Source organism: Pholcus phalangioides, unplaced genomic scaffold (genome assembly GCF_987345545.1).
Source record: "Pholcus phalangioides strain wild (caught in Gottingen) unplaced genomic scaffold, Ppha-v1.0 ptg000017l_1, whole genome shotgun sequence".
Lineage (NCBI taxonomy): Eukaryota > Metazoa > Arthropoda > Arachnida > Araneae > Pholcidae > Pholcus > Pholcus phalangioides.
In genome coordinates, this window is record NW_028301610.1 from 47,930,589 (window position 1) to 47,948,531 (window position 17,943).

Sequence of the window (17,943 nt, forward strand, 5' to 3'; positions counted from 1 at the left end):
TTTCTAAGTGATGCATGGTTGAATTCATCAAGCATTGGACAGATGATCTGGCATTAGCTTGTATTGCATAGCAAAGCTTGCTCATGCTGTGCTTCATGAAAAGACTACTATCGGGTTCTTGCCTTCACATCAATTTCTTGGAAAATTTTCCAAGTTCTGCCCTGATCTTTATGGAGTATTTTCCATGGTTTATTGACATTTCCTTGCAATCATGCAGAAGTCCTTTCGAGGAAACATGATAAGGTCTTGTTGCATGATTTTCAGTAAGGTGATTTCTATTCAACATTTCTATGTTCAGACGAAATTTAATATTTCTAAGCTTGAGGGAATGTTTAAATTTTGAAATGTGTAGACTTTTAATAAATTTATTTGATTGCAGATATCTTTGAACTTTCTAAAAGGCAAGCCCAACACACACCATTAGCACTGTGCGAGTTATACATGTGGTAATTTCAAAAACTAATTTCAAGAAAAGAGGTAGCAAAATAAATTGTACAACATATTCACTTACAACAAAACAATCCAAAAATCCACGGTTGAAAAAAGAACTTTTTTGTAGGTCACTTTTGGTGTTAAAAACTACTCAGAAAATACACAAAACTTTAAGTACCATTTTCTAAAACAATTTATTCTACAAAGAGCTGAAAAAACAAAGTATCGAAAAGAAAAAAAACCTAAAAATGAATGAAAAAAAATAATTTTGTGGTTTCACACTACGAAAATAAATTTTTTCATCACATTTCAGCAAAAATCCCATTTGAGTAAGTTATCACTCTACTTCTACCCTCTGATACTTCCTGATGCAAACAAAAAAATATCACAAATAAACATCAAGATATGCCAGACATTTCTCTACACACTGGTATGATTTTTTTCCAGATACGAAAACTTCATTTTTGATTTTTTTCCCAGCTAATTTTGTGATTTGGACCATTGCGCCACATTTCTAAAAAGTATACAGCAAATAAAATTATGTTTTCCATATATGCCACCACAAATGTTTTAAACCGTTGAATTTGTGGCTTTGTAAAAAAATGATTTTGGTACAGCCCATGCTTGTCTGCCCAAACAAATCGTAATGTTTGTGCTCTAGAAGTAAGGAGCAAAATATCATTCAGAAATATAAAATCTGCTTTAGGCTGGGATTACACTATGAAAGTTCTTTAATAAAAATCGAAAAATGCAACCAATAATCGTACCGGTTATATTTGCACAAATGCAACCAATAGTCTTATTGGCTGCATTTTTAAAGTTTCATAAAAGAACTTTCATCAAACTTTTATAGCGTAATCCCAGTCTTACAATTGCAGCTATAATATATTGTTCCGGATAATTTTCCACAAGACTTCGAGATTGCAAAACAAGAAGCGGTTCGACGGACAAACACAGATTTATTTACAGAACAGCAATTTACACGTGTTTACAACGTAATCAGAGAGCTAACAACTTTCTCTCAATGCTCAAACACATCTGACTGAATCTCCTTGTGCCTGTCTAGCCTCTCTCAGTCTCTCTCATTCTGCCATCTTGTGAGCGCCACGGTATTTATAACCCGGATAGAAACTTCGAGAAAAAGAACATTCCACAAAATTCTATTTCACAGTTTCCTAGTCGGCGGCGCTACCGTAGGGAGGGGCGGGACTTTCTAGATTTTTCTCTACACGCCCCGCCAGTTCTCCGCCAATCGTATGTCGCTGCGCTTAGACCGAAACCAGTATCGTCTGATTTCGACATTTTGAGAGCCATTAGAAGAAATCGCGCCATCTATCGTCGATAGTTCGTAACAATATATAATTTCAAGTGTTTTAAGTACAAGTAAAATTAAATATATGGTTTCACCCCATGTGCTCTTTTGTGGGTCTTTAAACTTGTGCTGACAAGAAAACGTTTTAATGTTTTAAAATCACATTGATGTAGCTTTTCTCCAGCGTGAAGTCTCTTGTGCATTTTCAAACCTAAGATTTGAACAACCATTTTGAACTCTTGTACGAGTGTTTAAATGAGCAATTTGAGAAAATGTTTTACCACAAAAATCGCACTGATATGGATTTTCTCTAGCGTGAACTCTTCTGAGGATTCTAAAGTTTCGAATTTTGGAAAAATCACTCTCACATGGTTTCTCTCTAGTGGGAATTTTGTGCTTGATGAATTCAGAACTCTCTTAAGGTATCTCTGCTGCATTTCGTAGGAAATCAATCGCCAGAGATGGGATCAGAACACAACTAAAATTTTCATCATGATAACCATTAGATTTCATGCAAGATGATTCATCCATTAAAACACAGTGAGAATAAAATCAAAGCAATATTTTTACACAGAGCAGAGGGAAGGAATCTCAGTCAATATCAGATACATTACTTATCAGATTCTATATTGTTCAAAAACTGTCAATGTATGTCCACTTATACAGAATTTGCAATTATCTTCTCCAGATTTTTTGTGAGGATCTTCAATATTACCTGAAAAAAAAGGCATAACTTTATAATGAAACTAATTTATATGGTGTGCGCTATATAACAATTGTCAACAATTATGTTAACCTATTGACGCCGGTTGATAAGAAAATTTGCCTTTCGAAATTTTAATTTTTTTTCTTCGCCAATAAATGGTGGGAGTGGTCCCACTCAGTTTTTTCCATAAAATCAAAGTCGTCTTTAATGGGTTAACACAGTCTATCCATAATTTAACTCTTAAGTTCATAGCTTTGCGTATGTGCAAAGCATAATTTAAACTTCAATGGCAGATATCACACATATAAACTTATAATTTTACACTTTTTTTTATAAATAATGGTAGAAAAAGAAGTATGGCATTATTGGCATACCATATTTATACATTTATGTACTTCAATATTACAAAATATATATTTCAAGTTTCTCTTAACATTTAAATTCAAATTAATTTTTTAATGAAAATTCAAATCAACATTTAAAAGAATTTTTAAGTTAAGGGTTAAATCCTACAAAGAGGATATTACGCAGAAGGTATTTGAACATTAATAAAACTTATTTTCTAATGTAAGGGATGGGAGAGAAATTGATTTTTTTAAAAAATTAGTTCCGGAATATTTCCACCATAGTATAATTTACTGTTTTATTCAGAAAGTGACATCAAAAACTATCATGTAAACCTCTATATTTAGGGAAATGAATGCTGAACATAATGACCAGGGTTGGTCTTTTTGACAGAACAGTGGCAAAAATAGTTTTATGGAAAAAAACCCATTTGACTTGATGTGTATTATTTGTAACTGAGACATAAAATCAATATAACAATCAATTTTATACCATTTTATAGTGAATAATCAGGTGGGTAAATACATTTACAAATAAATACACTCGTGTGCAAAATTCAGAGAATTAGCACATTATGTTGAATTGAATTTCTGAAAAACTGATGGACAGATTTTAATGAAAAATTTGGCATGAATACAGTTATAACAGATAAAGAGATGTGCCATACAAAAGTCATAGTACACACGCATGATTGTCAGTAAAGCTCATCATTACAGGAATGTCCAAAATCCACGTTGCGAGATTGAACCAAAAATGAGCCTAATATGGGGTATAGTCAAAGCCTCCTAGATAGACAAGCCGAAATGTATCACTCTGCTGAGGCTGCGACATCATCCGGGTCCATAGTGTAGATGTTTGTGAATGTTTTAACGAAGCACACCACGCGTATTTATAGTCATATTTTAGTTAAATTCAAATTTTTAATACTTAACTATTCACCTGTTATTACTGCTTTTTAATTTGTTGTAACATATTAGCTGAAGAAATTTCGTTTAAATTATTGTAAAAGGAGCCAAGAACTTTTACAAGGGAGAACAAGGGAAAGACGAAATGGAACCCTCATTGTACTGAGGAAAGAAATGAATTTTAGCACCCGATGTGATAATCCTTGCTTATGAATGTGATTTTCCTTATGAATAACCAGGTTTTACAACAAAATTACCAATTAAAACAAAGTCACCAGAGGAAAGAAATAATGAAATCAACGGCAAATAAGAAAAACAGTTCAAAGAGTGTCACTGTCTCTCACGATAATCGTCTTGTACCCGAGTCTTCTTACGAGTGGCTCCTAGGAAAAAACCCAGTGTACTTCATGGTAAAATAAGTAAACCTCTATCCTTTCTGCATGAATAGTTGGAACTGAGGTTTTTTTATGAAAGCTGCTCGCTATTCCCCACAAATGTTATTATGGACATCAATATTTTATTTCACACAACCATCCAGCTACATATCACCTTGTGAGGAATTCAAATAAACTGAAATACCACCTCATGCATATTACTTCAAGTATTGCTGCACAATGTAGGTATCCCAAGATATGGTACAGAACTCAAACGTGAAACATCTAGCAGGAAAATGTGAACTTCTTGAAATCGAGAAGTTCCGAAATTTAAGTTAAGCAGGAACATTTTATAAGGTGGCTTCAATTAAAGGTCTGGCTATCAATTTGATATCAATACAAGATGATGGACAATATTCAAAGGCATTTGTGATTGTGGTAAGTCTGTCATGATTGTATCAAAATATCTAATGTATTCTTGAATTATTACACAAAAATTAAAAATGATAACTTTAACACCAAGTCTTCAATTAAAAGAAAACTTGCTGCTATAAAACAACTATATAACAATCTTAATTGCATTGAATAGTTTTTTTTCCTAAGTATTTTTGAAAAAGTACAAAGGTGCATTTTTATTTGATGTGTGAAAAAATGTTTTGAATTTTTCAGGAGATACGTCTTTTTTAATTATGAAACTTATTATTTAAAAAAAAAATTGATCTCATTGAATATTTTAAACTAAAATTCTACAATAAAATGCTATTTATGTGTGTTCATAATTTATCATTTAAAATTAGAAACTAAAATTTATCTTATGGAAACTTAATAAATGAGTAATAAGAGTAACACTTTCCATAATGTGTAATATTGCAAGAGAGTATATAACATGTTATATACTAGCAATTACCCGATCAAAATTTTGAAATGTTGTGTTTTCGAAGTTCCCCCCTCGTACATTAATAAATTTTTACTAAACATTTACAAAAATTTTGTAATAATGTTTAGAGCAGCAACACATTTCCCTTTGAATTAGATTGGTAATACGAATGTACTAGTTTAATGAATAAAAAATATTTTAATAACATTGTTATTGTGTTTTTTTTTTCTTTTTTGTGCATTGCCTGTCTGTATCCTTTTATTTTAAATACAAATTCTTTATTGTATATTATATAAGTTATATTACATAAATTAAAAAAAAAAATCTGCTGAACAGTCAAATATATTGCCCAATTTTTAAAAATATTTGCTTGGAAGCAAAAAACATCTAGAAATACTAGTTGGCGGAGAATTTGAAACCTTTTTTTCATATTTAATTCATTAATTTAATATTCAGTGTTTTCGTACACCATACTAGGTAATAATTGTAATTAAAACAAAATAGCAAAATTCATGAATTTCTTTCCAATGGTAAAAAAATACATGTTGGTTGTAAATTTTAAATGCTTGAGTAAAGCGAAGAGAGTACGCAGTAGGACTCGGGTTGTGACGTCAGGAAGATATGTTTCAGGCTTGTAGTATCTAGGAGGCTTTGGTATGGTCCCCTCTCGCAGTCTGACAGGTTGCACAGCATGACGGCTTACTGGACGTGAGGCAGTTGACGATTTCCTGAGGCAATCTGTCCCACTCCTGCAGCAATGCAGTTTTCAGTTCTGGGATGGTTTTCGGAAGGGGATGGCGGGATGTAATAGCTCTCCCAAGAGCATCCCAGACATGTTCTATAGGGTTTATATCAGGAGATCTGGCTGGGCAACCCATACGCCTAATATTCTCACTTTCCAGATAATCATTGACCAGGTGAGCCTGAGGTGGTTGAGCGTTGTCATCCATGAACAAGGATTGGATTGGATTTTCAATTTATTGGCGCAAGGACCAATTTGGTCAAACTGCGCCAAAGCAAGACATAAAAATGAGAAAAATGTCATTCTGTCATGTCAAAAAACTAAAACATATAAAACGGAACATGGAACGTAAAACAATGACATAAATTGTAAAAACTATAATTTGTCGTATAAACCAATGGCTTTGATGAATTTAAAAATGCGAGATGCATCGCTATTGTCATTTAAAATGTCATGAAGTGAAAGATGACTATGACCAAAAGCGGTCGTAAAATGATGACGATGATGTGAGCAAGTAAAAGCATGAGCAATGGTCAATGGACTTTGACAATGAAGGCACTCTGGTTGACTCTCTCGTAATAATAAATATGATTGTGTGAGGCGACTGTGTCCTATGCGCAACCGGGCAAGCAGAACTTCCTCCTTTCGGTTAGTCCTGCAGCTCGAACGCCAGTGGCCAAGTGTGGGCTTGATGGCATGAAGTTTATTATTAACTTGATTGTTCCAATGATCCTGCCAGTGGCGATGCATCACTTCCCGGAGGATTGAGAAGTGGTCACTGGCAGGTACCAAAAGGCTATTGTCAATGTTAGTTGTTGTTCGAGCTGCGTTGTCTGCTTTTTCGTTGCCCGGTATTCCTACATGACCTGGTACCCAGTAAAATTTTACTGTGGTACCATGATGAATGAGGTGATGCAGTTCATGAAAAATGGCATGAATAAATGGATGAATGTGAAAAGTAAAAGAACACAATGCTTGCAATGCGCTGAGAGAGTCGCTATAAATGATGCATCGTCGGTGGCATTTGCGTCGTATATGACGTAGAGCCTGAAGGATTGCGTACAGCTCTGCCGAGTAAATAGAAAATATGTCGGGAAGTTTGAAAGATGTCTCCTCACAGCAGATGTAGGCACAACCGACATGCCCAGGGCTCTTAGAGCCGTCGGTATATATGGGAAAGTACCTGTTGTACCTACCCCTGTGCCTAAAGAATATCTGTCGATATATGACATCTGCTGTGGTGGCTCTAGAGTATGATGATAATGAAAGAGAGACATCTGGCAGAGACTGCTCCCATGGTGCCAGTTGCCAAGCAACTGGGGCCACACGACTGATGTCTATTTGTAGTTCTTCCACAAGTGCCCTCATACGAAGACCGTAAGATGGAACACATGAAGGGCGAGCAGCAAATAGTCTATGAAATGAGGGATTAAAAATTACACGATGAAGTGGATGATCTGGTAAAGACTTCATTTTGAAATAATATTTCAAGGAAAGTTGCTGGCGTCTTGATGTCAGTGATGGCTCGTTGCATTCGACATAGAGGCTTTCCATGGGAGAAGTTCGGAAAGCTCCAGAGCAAATGCGGAGAGCGAGATGATGAATTGGGTCGAGCACACTCAGATAACTCCGAGGTGCTGACCCGTATACAATGGAGCCGTAGTCAAGCTTTGATCTTATTAGAGCTTTATACAAGTGAATGAGTGACTTACGGTCTGCTCCCCATGATGTAGACGAGATGACCTTCAAGAGGTTCATCGTCTTCATGCAACGAGCTCTTAATTGTGCAATATGAGGTTTGAAAGTAAGCTTTTTATCGAATGTGATGCCGAGGAATTTTGTATTTTCTACTATTGGTATTTGACTATTGTTTAGAAACAATTGTGGGTCATCATGTAGGTCTCGACGCCGACAAAAGTGCATAGCGACAGTTTTGTCAGCGGAGAATGAGAAGCCGTTATTATGTGCCCACTTGCTGATCTTGTTGAGTGCGGTTTGCAATTGTCTCTCGGCTGTCCTCATATTCACTGATTGATATGATATCAAGAGATCATCCACGTAAAGTGCGCCAGTGACAGACAACGGGAGTTGGTTCAACACCCCGTTGAGTCTTAAAATAAAAAGTGTAACACTTAAAATGCTACCTTGAGGTACACCTTGTTCTTGAATTTGGGGAGCTGATAATGTGCTTCCGATCCGTACCTGGAAGATGCGGCGAGCGAGAAAGTTCTTAATGAAAATGGGCAAGTTGCCCCGCAAGCCGCTATTATAGAGGTCGGAAAGAATTCCGTGCCTCCAAGTACGGTCGTAGGCCTTTTCTATGTCGAAAAATATGGCTAGCATATGCTCCCTCTTCACAAATGCTTGTCTTATTGATGTCTCAAGGCGTAACATATTGCAAGTTGTGGACCTGAACCGTCTAAAGCCGCTTTGATGTTTAGATAAAATATTGTTAACCTCAAGGTAGTGCATAAGGCGATAGTTGACCATGCGTTCCATGAGCTTACATAGACAACTGGTCAAAGCAATAGGTCGGTAACTATTAGGTTGCTGAGGATTTTTGCCAGGCTTCGGGAATGCGAGAACAATGGCTGCTCGCCAGGTGTCAGGAAATGAATGACTGACCCAGATCCGATTGAATAAAATGAGTAAATGTGACAGTGATTCTGGTGATAGATGCCGAATCATGGAATAATGAATAGCATCGGGCCCTACAGCTGAGTCAGGACTTCGCTGCAAGGCCGTCGTCAGTTCATGAAGGGTGAACAATGAATTGTACCCCTCCGGTGTAAAAGGCCGGAAGGTGTACGATGTACGTTCGGCTGATGATTTAATGGGATGAAACGATGGGGGATAATTCGCATCACTGGAGACAGTGGCGAAATGGGCGGCGATGGTATCCGCAATATCCCTCACATCGCTGATGATAGTGCCATTGGTGTTTAAAATGGTAAGTGGATGAGACTGATAATGACCATTGATTTTTCGGATCCGGTCCCAAATGATTTTGGATGAAGTTGATGAATTGATTCCCGTCGTAAACTTTTGCCAGGACTCGCGTTGAGCCTGGCGCCTGGTTCTTCTCGCCATCGCCTTTGCTTTTAAAAATGCCAACTTGTTGTCATGGGTAGGATACCGCCGGAACCTACTCCATGCTTTCTTTTGTGCTTTAATAGTCAGATTACATTCGTGGTTCCACCAAGGTTTAGGAAATTTAGGAAGTTTCGAGGAGACTTTGGGTATTGATTCATTTGCTGCAGAGATGACACAACTGGTGACAAGGTCGACACAGTGGTCGACGTCGGGTTGCGAAACCATATCCTCCGTGATTTCTGCCTTGACCGTGAAGTCTGCCCATCGGGCGGCCACAAGCTTCCACCGAGGAGGACCCTCAGGTATGCTATGGCTTCGATCAAGGCACTTAACCACTAGAGGAAAATGATTGCTCCCGTGGAGGTCCGGATCAACCGACCAGGACCAGTTGGGCAAGAGTGAAGGTGAGCATAACGATAAATCTATTGCAGTGAAACTATTGTTTGGGGCATGGAAATGAGTGAAACTGCCATCATTCATGATGGCAAGGTCCATGTCATCTAACAGTCGTTCAACCATTTCCCCACGTGGGGTGTTGCTGTTAGAACCCCATATCATGTTATGTGCATTGAAGTCTCCAAGAAGAAAAAATGGTGGAGGTAATTGATCAATCAGATCTTCTAGATCTCTCTGTAAGATGGTGTCATTTGGTGGCAAGTAAATGGAACAGATGGTAATTCTTAGGCCAGTAGAAATTTCCACCGCGATGGCTTGCAGGTTCGTGCGCAGCGTTAGAACGCGCGACGACACGTGATGTGGAACCAGCAGAGCAACACCGCGGCAAGCTCTACTCCCGTCATCGTAATTGATACGGAACAGGGAATGTCGCCTGATGTTCCATGTCTCCGAGGGCTTCGTGAAAGTTTCCTGGAGTGCCACGCAAACAGGATGATAGTGATTGATCAAATCCTTGAGATCTTCGTAATTGGATCTAAGACCACGAATGTTCCATTGAATTATGTTGGCCATAAATTAAGTAGAAGTAGACGGTTCAAGATCTTTAAATTTATTCCGGTCTAGTTTACGGCGAGTAGTACCGGAATCTGATCTATTGTCAAGGTCCATGTCACCAATTGATGTGTCATCAATTAATGACACATTCTTCATGGATGGACATTTGAGCGCTCTCTGTACAGCTTTTCGTGAATATCCGGTCTTGAATGGTTTCTTTTTCGATTTGTTTGCAGAGTTGATTTTTGGTTTAGTATCTGTAGTTATTTTGAATGTGTTAGCCGTTGCTTTTCCCACTTCTTCTTCGGAGGTAGTGGACTCCCTCCGGAAACCAGCGGAGCAACAGCAGCCACAACTATTACACGGTTGGTTAGATGATGATGTTTGAGTTGATGTATCAGCTATTGGTTCAGTCTGAGTTGTTACGGATGCTTTGGTGACATTGTTAGTCATATTAGCTGATGATGGATTTGTTACCATATTAGAATATGATCTATTACCTATTGGAGTTTGGTTAGAGGTTATACGACGGCGTGCTTCGATATATGAGATGTTATTGAGGACCTTGATCTTCTGGATCTCTTTTTCTTCATTCCATTTCGGACACTTTCTGTCAAATGCGGGGTGGTCGCCACCGCAATTGACGCACTTGAATGGTGAATTAGTGCAGTTGTCCGAAATGTGGTCCTTCTCACCGCATTTTGCGCAGGTGGGTTGGCTGCGGCACGCCGTTCGTGAGTGGCCGTATTTTTGGCAGTTAAAGCATCGAACAGGGTTAGGAATGTATGGCCGGATTTTGAGGTTATAATAACCTATTTTGATATCTTTCGGCAATGTTGGTGATGAGAATGTGAGAATTATGTTTCGTGTGGGAGCTGGATTGCCATCTTTGCGGCTCATAATATGTTTGGCAGATGTTACGCCTTGAGACGCCAGCTCTTGTGTTAGTTCTTCTTCATCCATGTTAATTAAGTTATTATCTGAAATGACACCACGTGAATAATTCAACGTGGGATGGATTTTGACTGTTATTGGAATGTCTCCGAGAGATGTGAGCTTTTGAACGAGTTCGGATTGTTTAGGTGTGTTAGTTTCGATGAGAAGGTCTCCTGAACGAAGGGCCTTCACCGATTTTAAGGTACCAACTGTGCCATAGAGAGCTTTATCTATTACAAATGGTGATACTTTGGCCAGCGGTTTTTCGTTATCTGAAGAGTGCAGAAAGAAAAATGAGACAGTTGATGAAATTGAAGCAGTTACAGTGACATGTGTTTGGTTTGAAGCAGTTCTTTGACGTTTTGGTGCATTTTGATTTTTTCCCATATTTGAATGGGTATTGTTCCACACCCACCCACCATGCCCACCACATCCATGAACAAGAACTGAGGACCCACTGTGTCACTGAAAAGTCCAACATAGGGCTCCGAGATCTCCTCTCTGTACCTCTTAGCAGTCAGGGACCCTCTGTCACACACACAGAGGGGTGTGCAGCCATCCAACATGATGCCTGCCAAGACCATGACATCTCTACCACCAAGTGTGCAACAATAGGTTTTTAGTGCAGAAAAAAGTATAGAACATTGCTAAAGTAAAGATGCAAAATAATATTATTCAAAGTATAAGAGCATATTGAAATATTAACACCATAAGTGTGTGCGTATGGTAAATTTATATTCTTATCCAACCTTATTTTGCCTACAAAAAGAGCATAACATTTTTCTAGTTACAGATAATCATGCACTCCTTAGTGCCAGTATCTGCACATTTGCAAGGTACAGTATATACAAGCTGGCCTTTCCTGCAAGAACGTGTAGCGGATATACAACCACCCAAACATCACTGGTGACAACGTCATTGTAAGATTGTGGTATTGGTGGCCAGGGCCAGATCTTGAAGCCTGCAAACTAGACGGTAGCGAGTGGCACCAACTGAAGGAGGGGCAGTTTTTTAGGTTTTGTTACAAAGGTGAATATTTTCAGAAAAATATTTCTATACAATACACAGCAATAAAGACAAGAAGGTAGAATCTTAAACTGGTGATGGCGATATAACAGTCCATTTGGCGCCAAACGTGAACCGAGGTGAGAGCTGTGGAACATTAAACGGACACCCCTTTCCTCCACAAAAATAAATTTGTCCATCAACTGGCGCCAACGCCACGGCCAAAATCTTTTCCCGCTAGGGTTTCTCTCCAGGATTCCCCCACTTAAAATACACCCAAGTATTTTCCAGGAATCTTACCACCTTTCCTGGGATCCTGTAGCAAACTAGCCGATTATTGCTCGCTGAACAGTTATTTTAACCGAAAATAATTTTCAGATGTTTATGTTATTTTAATGTATACCGGGTATATTTTAAGGCTATTGATACTGCTGTCATCTTTGAAAGAAATAAGTATTCATGAACATATGCAGGTTACAGGGGGTGGGGTTTCTTCCGGAAGAAACCTATTTCTTGTTAAACCCTTTCTAGAGTGGAAGAAACATGAAGAAAATAAAAATGTGCACTGATGGATGGATGGATTTTTGATTTAATGGCGCAAGGGCCAACAAGGCCAAAATGCACCAAAACAAATGATTAATTAAAAACAACATGAAACATATTCTTGTCAAGTGCAGAAAATAAAACTATGCGTGAAATGTAAAAAATGACATGAATTGTAAAACACTATAATTTGTCAAATAAACCAATGGCTTTGATGAATTTAAAAATGTGAGATGCATCGCTATTGTCAGATAAAATGTCATGAAGTGAATGATGATTCTGATCAAAAGCAGTCGTAAAATGATGACGATGGTGCCAACAAGTAAAAGCATGAGCAATGGTAAATGGACTTTGACAATGAGGGCACTGCGGTTGACTCTCTCGTAGTAAAAGATATGATTGTGTGATGCGACTGTGTCTTATGCGCAACCGGGCAAGCAGAACTTCCTCCTTTCGGTTGGTCCTGCAGCTCGAATGCCAATGACCAAGTGTGGGCTTGATGGCATGAAGTTTATTATTAGTTTGATTGTTCCAATGATCCTGCCAGCGGCGATGCATCACTTCCCGGAGGATTGAGAAGTGGTCACTGGCAGGTACCAAAAGGCTATTATCAATGTTAGTTGTTGTTCGAGCTGCGTTGTCTGCTTTTTCGTTGCCCGGTATTCCTACATGACTTGGTACCCAGTAAAATTTTACTGTGGTACCGTGATGAATGAGGTGATGCAGTTCATGAAAAATGGCATGAATGAATGGATGAGTGTGAAAAGTGAAGGAACACAGTGCTTGCAATGCGCTGAGAGAGTCACTATAAATGATGCACCGTCGGTGGCGTTTGCGTCGTATATGACGTAGAGCCTGAAGGATTGCGTACAGTTCTGCCGAATAAATAGAGAACGTGTCGTTAAGTTTGAAAGATGTCTCCTCACAGCAGATGTAGGCACAACCGACATGCCCAGGGCTTTTGGAGCCATCGGTATATATGGGGAAGTACCTATTGTACCTACCCCTGTGCCTGAAGAATATCTGTCGATATATGACATCTGCTGTGGTGGCTCTAGGGTATAATGATAACGAAAGAGAGACATCTGGCAGAGACTGCTCCCATGGTGCCAGTTGCCAAGCAACTGGGGCCACACGACTCATGTCTAATTCTAGTTCTTCCACAAGTGCCCTCATACGAAGACCGTAAGACGGAACACATGAAGGTCGAGCAGCAAAAAGTCTATGAAATGAGGGATTAAAAATGACACGATGAAGTGGATGACCTGGCAAAGACTTCATTTTGATATGATATTTCAAAGAAAGTTGTTGGCGTCTTGATGTCAGTGATGGCTCGTTGCATTCGACATAGAGGCTTTCCATGGGAGAAGTTCGGAAAGCTCCAGAGCAAATGCGGAGAGCGAGATGATGGATTGGGTCGAGCACACTCAGATAGCTCCGAGGTGCTGACCCGTATACAATGGAACCGTAGTCGAGCTTTGATCTTATTAGAGCTTTATATAAGTGAAGGAGCGACTTACGGTCAGCTCCCCACGATGTAGAAGAGATGACCTTCAAGAGGTTCATCGTCTTCATGCAACGAGCTCTCAACTGTGAAATATGAGGTTTAAATGTAAGTTTCTTGTCAAATGTAATGCCGAGGAATTTTGTATTCTCTACAATAGGTATTTGACTATTATTTAAAAATAATTGTGGGTCATCATGAAGCTCACGACGCCGGCAAAAATGCACAGCGACGGTTTTGTCAGCGGAGAAAGAGAAACCGTTATCATGAGCCCACTTGCTGATCTTGTTGAGAGCAGTTTGTAATTGTCTCTCGGCTGACCTCATATTCACTGATTGATATGATATTAACAGATCATCCACGTAAAGTGCGCCAGTGACTGACAACGGGAGTTGGTCCAACACCCCGTTGAGTCTCAAAATAAAAAGTGTCACACTTAAAATACTACCTTGAGGTACACCTTGTTCTTGAATTTGGGGAGCTGATAATGTGCTTCCGATCCGTACCTGGAAGATGCGGCGAGCGAGAAAGTTCTTAATGAAAATGGGCAAGTTGCCCCGCAAGCCGCAATTATAGAGGTCGGAGAGAATTCCGTGCCTCCAAGTACGATCGTAGGCCTTTTCTATATCGAAAAATATGGCTAGCATATGCTCCCTCTTCACAAATGCTTGTCTTATTGATGTCTCAAGGCGTAACAAATTGCATGTTGTGGACCTGAACCGTCTAAAGCCGCTTTGATGTTTCGATAAAATATTGTTAACCTCAAGGTAGTGCGTAAGGCGATAGTTGACCATGCGTTCCATGAGCTTACATAGACAACTGGTCAAAGCAATAGGTCGGTAACTATTAGGTTGCTGAAGATTTTTGCCAGGCTTCGGGAATGCAAGAACAATGGCTGCTCGCCAGGTGTCAGGAAATGAATGACTGACCCAGATCCGATTGAATAAAATGAGTAAATGTGACAGTGATTCTGGTGATAGATGCCGAATCATGGAATAATGAATAGCATCGGGCCCTACAGCTGAGTCAGGACTTCGCTGCAAGGCCGTCGTCAGTTCATGAAGGGTGAACAATGAATTGTACCCCTCCGGTGTAAAAGGCCGGAAGGTGTACGATGTACGTTCGGCTGATGATTTAATGGGATGAAACGATGGGGGATAGTTCGCATCACTGGAGACAGCGGCGAAATGGGCGGCGATGGTATCCGCAATATCCCTCACATCGCTGATAATAGTGCCATTGGTATTTAAAATGGTAAGTGGATGAGACTGATAATGACCATTGATTTTTCGGATCCGGTCCCAGATGACTTTCGATGAAGTAGATGAATTGATTCCCGTGGTAAACTTTTGCCAGGACTCGCGTTGAGCCTGGCGCCTGGTGGTTCTCGCTATCGCCTTTGCTTTTAAAAATGCCAACTTGTTGTCATGGGTAGGATACCGCCGGAACCTACTCCATGCTTTCTTTTGTGCTTTAATCGTAAGATTACATTCGTGGTTCCACCAAGGTTTTGGAAATTTAGGAAGTTTCGAGGAGACTTTGGGTATTGTTTCATTTGCTGCAGAGATGATACAACTGGTCACAAGGTCGACACAGTGGTCGACGTCGGGTTGCGAAACCATATCCTCCGTGATTTCTGCCTTGACCGTGAAGTCTGCCCATCGGGCGGCCACAAGCTTCCACCGAGGAGGACCCTCAGGTATGCTATGGCTTCGATCAAGGCACTTAACCACTAGAGGAAAATGATTGCTCCCGTGGAGGTCCGGATCAACCGACCAGGACCAGTTGGGCAAGAGTGAAGGTGAGCATAACGATAAATCTATTGCAGTGAAACTATTGTTTGGGGCATGGAAATGAGTGAAACTGCCATCATTCATGATGGCAAGGTCCATGTCTTCTAACAGCCGTTCTACCATTTCCCCACGAGGGGTGTTGCTGTTAGAACCCCATATCATGTTATGTGCATTGAAGTCTCCAAGAAGAAAAAATGGTGGAGGTAATTGATCAATCAGATCTTCTAGATCTCTCTGTAAGATGGTGTCATTTGGTGGCAAATAAATAGAACAGATGGTTATTCTTAGGCCTGTAGAGATCTCCACCGCGATGGCTTGCAGGTTCGTGCGCAGCGTTAGAACGCGCGACGACACGTGATGTGGAACCAGCAGAGCAACACCGCGGCAGGCTCTACTCCCGTCATCGTAATTGATACGGAACAGGGAATGTCGCCTGATGTTCCATGTCTCCGAGGGCTTCGTAAAAGTTTCCTGGAGTGCCACGCAAACAGGATGATAACGATTGATCAAATCCTTGAGATCTTCATAATTGGATCTAAGACCACGAATGTTCCATTGAATTATGTTGGCCATAAATTAAGTAGAATTAGACGGTTCAAGATCTTTAAATTTATTCCGGTCTAGTTTACGGCGAGTAGTACCGGAATCTGATCTATTGTCAAGCTCCATGTCACCAATTGATTTGTCATCAAGAAGTGACACATTCTTCATGGATGGACATTTCAGCGCTCTCTGTACAGCTTTTCGTGAATATCCGGTCTTGAATGGTTTCTTTTTTGATTTGTTTGCAGAGTTGATTTTTGGTTTAGTATCTGTAGTTATTTTGAATGTGTTAGCCGTTGCTTTTCCCGCTTCTTCTTCGGAGGTAGTGGACTCCCTCCGGAATCCAGCGGAGCAACAGCAGCCACAACTATTGCACGGTTGGTTAGATGATGATGTTTGAGTTGATGTGTCAGCTATTGGTTCAGTCTGAGTTGTTACGGATGCTTTGGTGACAACATTGTTAGTCATATTAGCTGATGATGGATTTGTTACCATATTAGAATATGATCTATTACCTATTGGAGTTTGGTTAGAGGTTATACGACGGCGTGCTTCGATATATGAGATGTTGTTAAGGACCTTGATCTTCTGGATCTCTTTTTCTTCATTCCATTTCGGACACTTTCTGTCAAATGCGGGGTGAATGCCACCGCAATTGACGCACTTGAATGATGTTGAAGTGCAGTTGTCCGAAATGTGGTCCTTCTCACCGCATTTTGCGCAGGTGGGTTGACTTCGGCACGCCGTTCGTGAGTGACCGAATTTCTGGCAGTTAAAGCATCTGACAGGGTTAGGAATGTATGGGCGGATTTTGAGGCTATAATAGCCTATCTTAATATCTTTCGGCAATGTCGGTGATGAGAATGTCAGGATTATGTTACGTGATGGAGCTGGATTGCCATCTTTGCGGCTCATGATATGCTTGGCAGATGTTACGCCTTGAGACGCCAGCTCTTCTGTTAGTAGTTCTTCATCCATGTTAATCAAGTTAGTATCTGAAATGACACCACGTGAATAATTCAACGTGGGATGAATTTTTGCTGTTATGGGAATATTCCCAAGAGATGTGAGCTTTTGAATAAGTTCGGATTGTTTCGGTGTGTTAGTTTCAATTAGAAGGTCTCCTGAACGAAGAGCCTTCACTGATTTTAATGTGCCTATTGCGCCGTAGAGAGCTTTGTCTATTAAGAATGGCGATGCTTTGGCCAGAGGTTTATCGGTGTCAGTAGAATGCAAGAAGAAAAATGAAACAGTAGGAGCAGGTTCAGTGACAATTGTTTCGCTCATAGCTATACGTTGACGTTTTGGTGCATTTGTATTTTTCCCCATTTTGGAGATAGTTTGTTCGGCCCCTACCGACCATGCCCACCATGGAGCCCTACGAGGGGACGCGCACACGTAACCGGTGAAGGTTAGTGGCAACGCCAGGTTAGGTAGGAACTATACACCACCGAAACAGGCGAGCAGACGCGTTCCAGATCCAAGAGCGACGTGAAGCAGCACCAAGAAACCTCACGAAGTCCGGCAGGCACGGTCCCTCTACCTGCCCAGTAGTGTAACCCCTTCAGCCACCGAGGCGACCAGCCGATTGACCCAGACGGGGCTAATCCAGGCCTCCCGTTTCGGCTGAATCCGAGGCCAAAGCTAGCGCATCAGGCTAACCAGGATCCCCATCTCCAGCCTTACGGGTCTCCACGCACGGCAAACACGCAGGTAGACAGCGTCCCGGATGGAGCATACGCTAGAAGCAATGCCCCATCCGGGAGGACCCCTCCCCGCCGGAGCGGGGCCCACAATGAGGGGTTGGACACAGAAGATAAACATGTACAGGACGAAACGAGACGCAAGACATGTACTGCAAGATGTGTAAAAATAAACATGT

General features: G+C 40.4%; 1 long non-coding RNA gene across 1 annotated transcript in view; it reads right to left on the reverse strand.

The window, feature by feature from the left end:
• Positions 1 to 604: 604 nt before the first annotated feature.
• Positions 605 to 17,943, reverse strand: part of LOC149074030 (uncharacterized) — an 89,606-nt gene continuing 72,267 nt past the window's right edge. The window contains exon 4 of the long non-coding RNA XR_016194460.1: positions 605 to 2,459. This is a non-coding gene — a long non-coding RNA (uncharacterized LOC149074030). The remainder of the gene's footprint in view (positions 2,460 to 17,943) is intronic.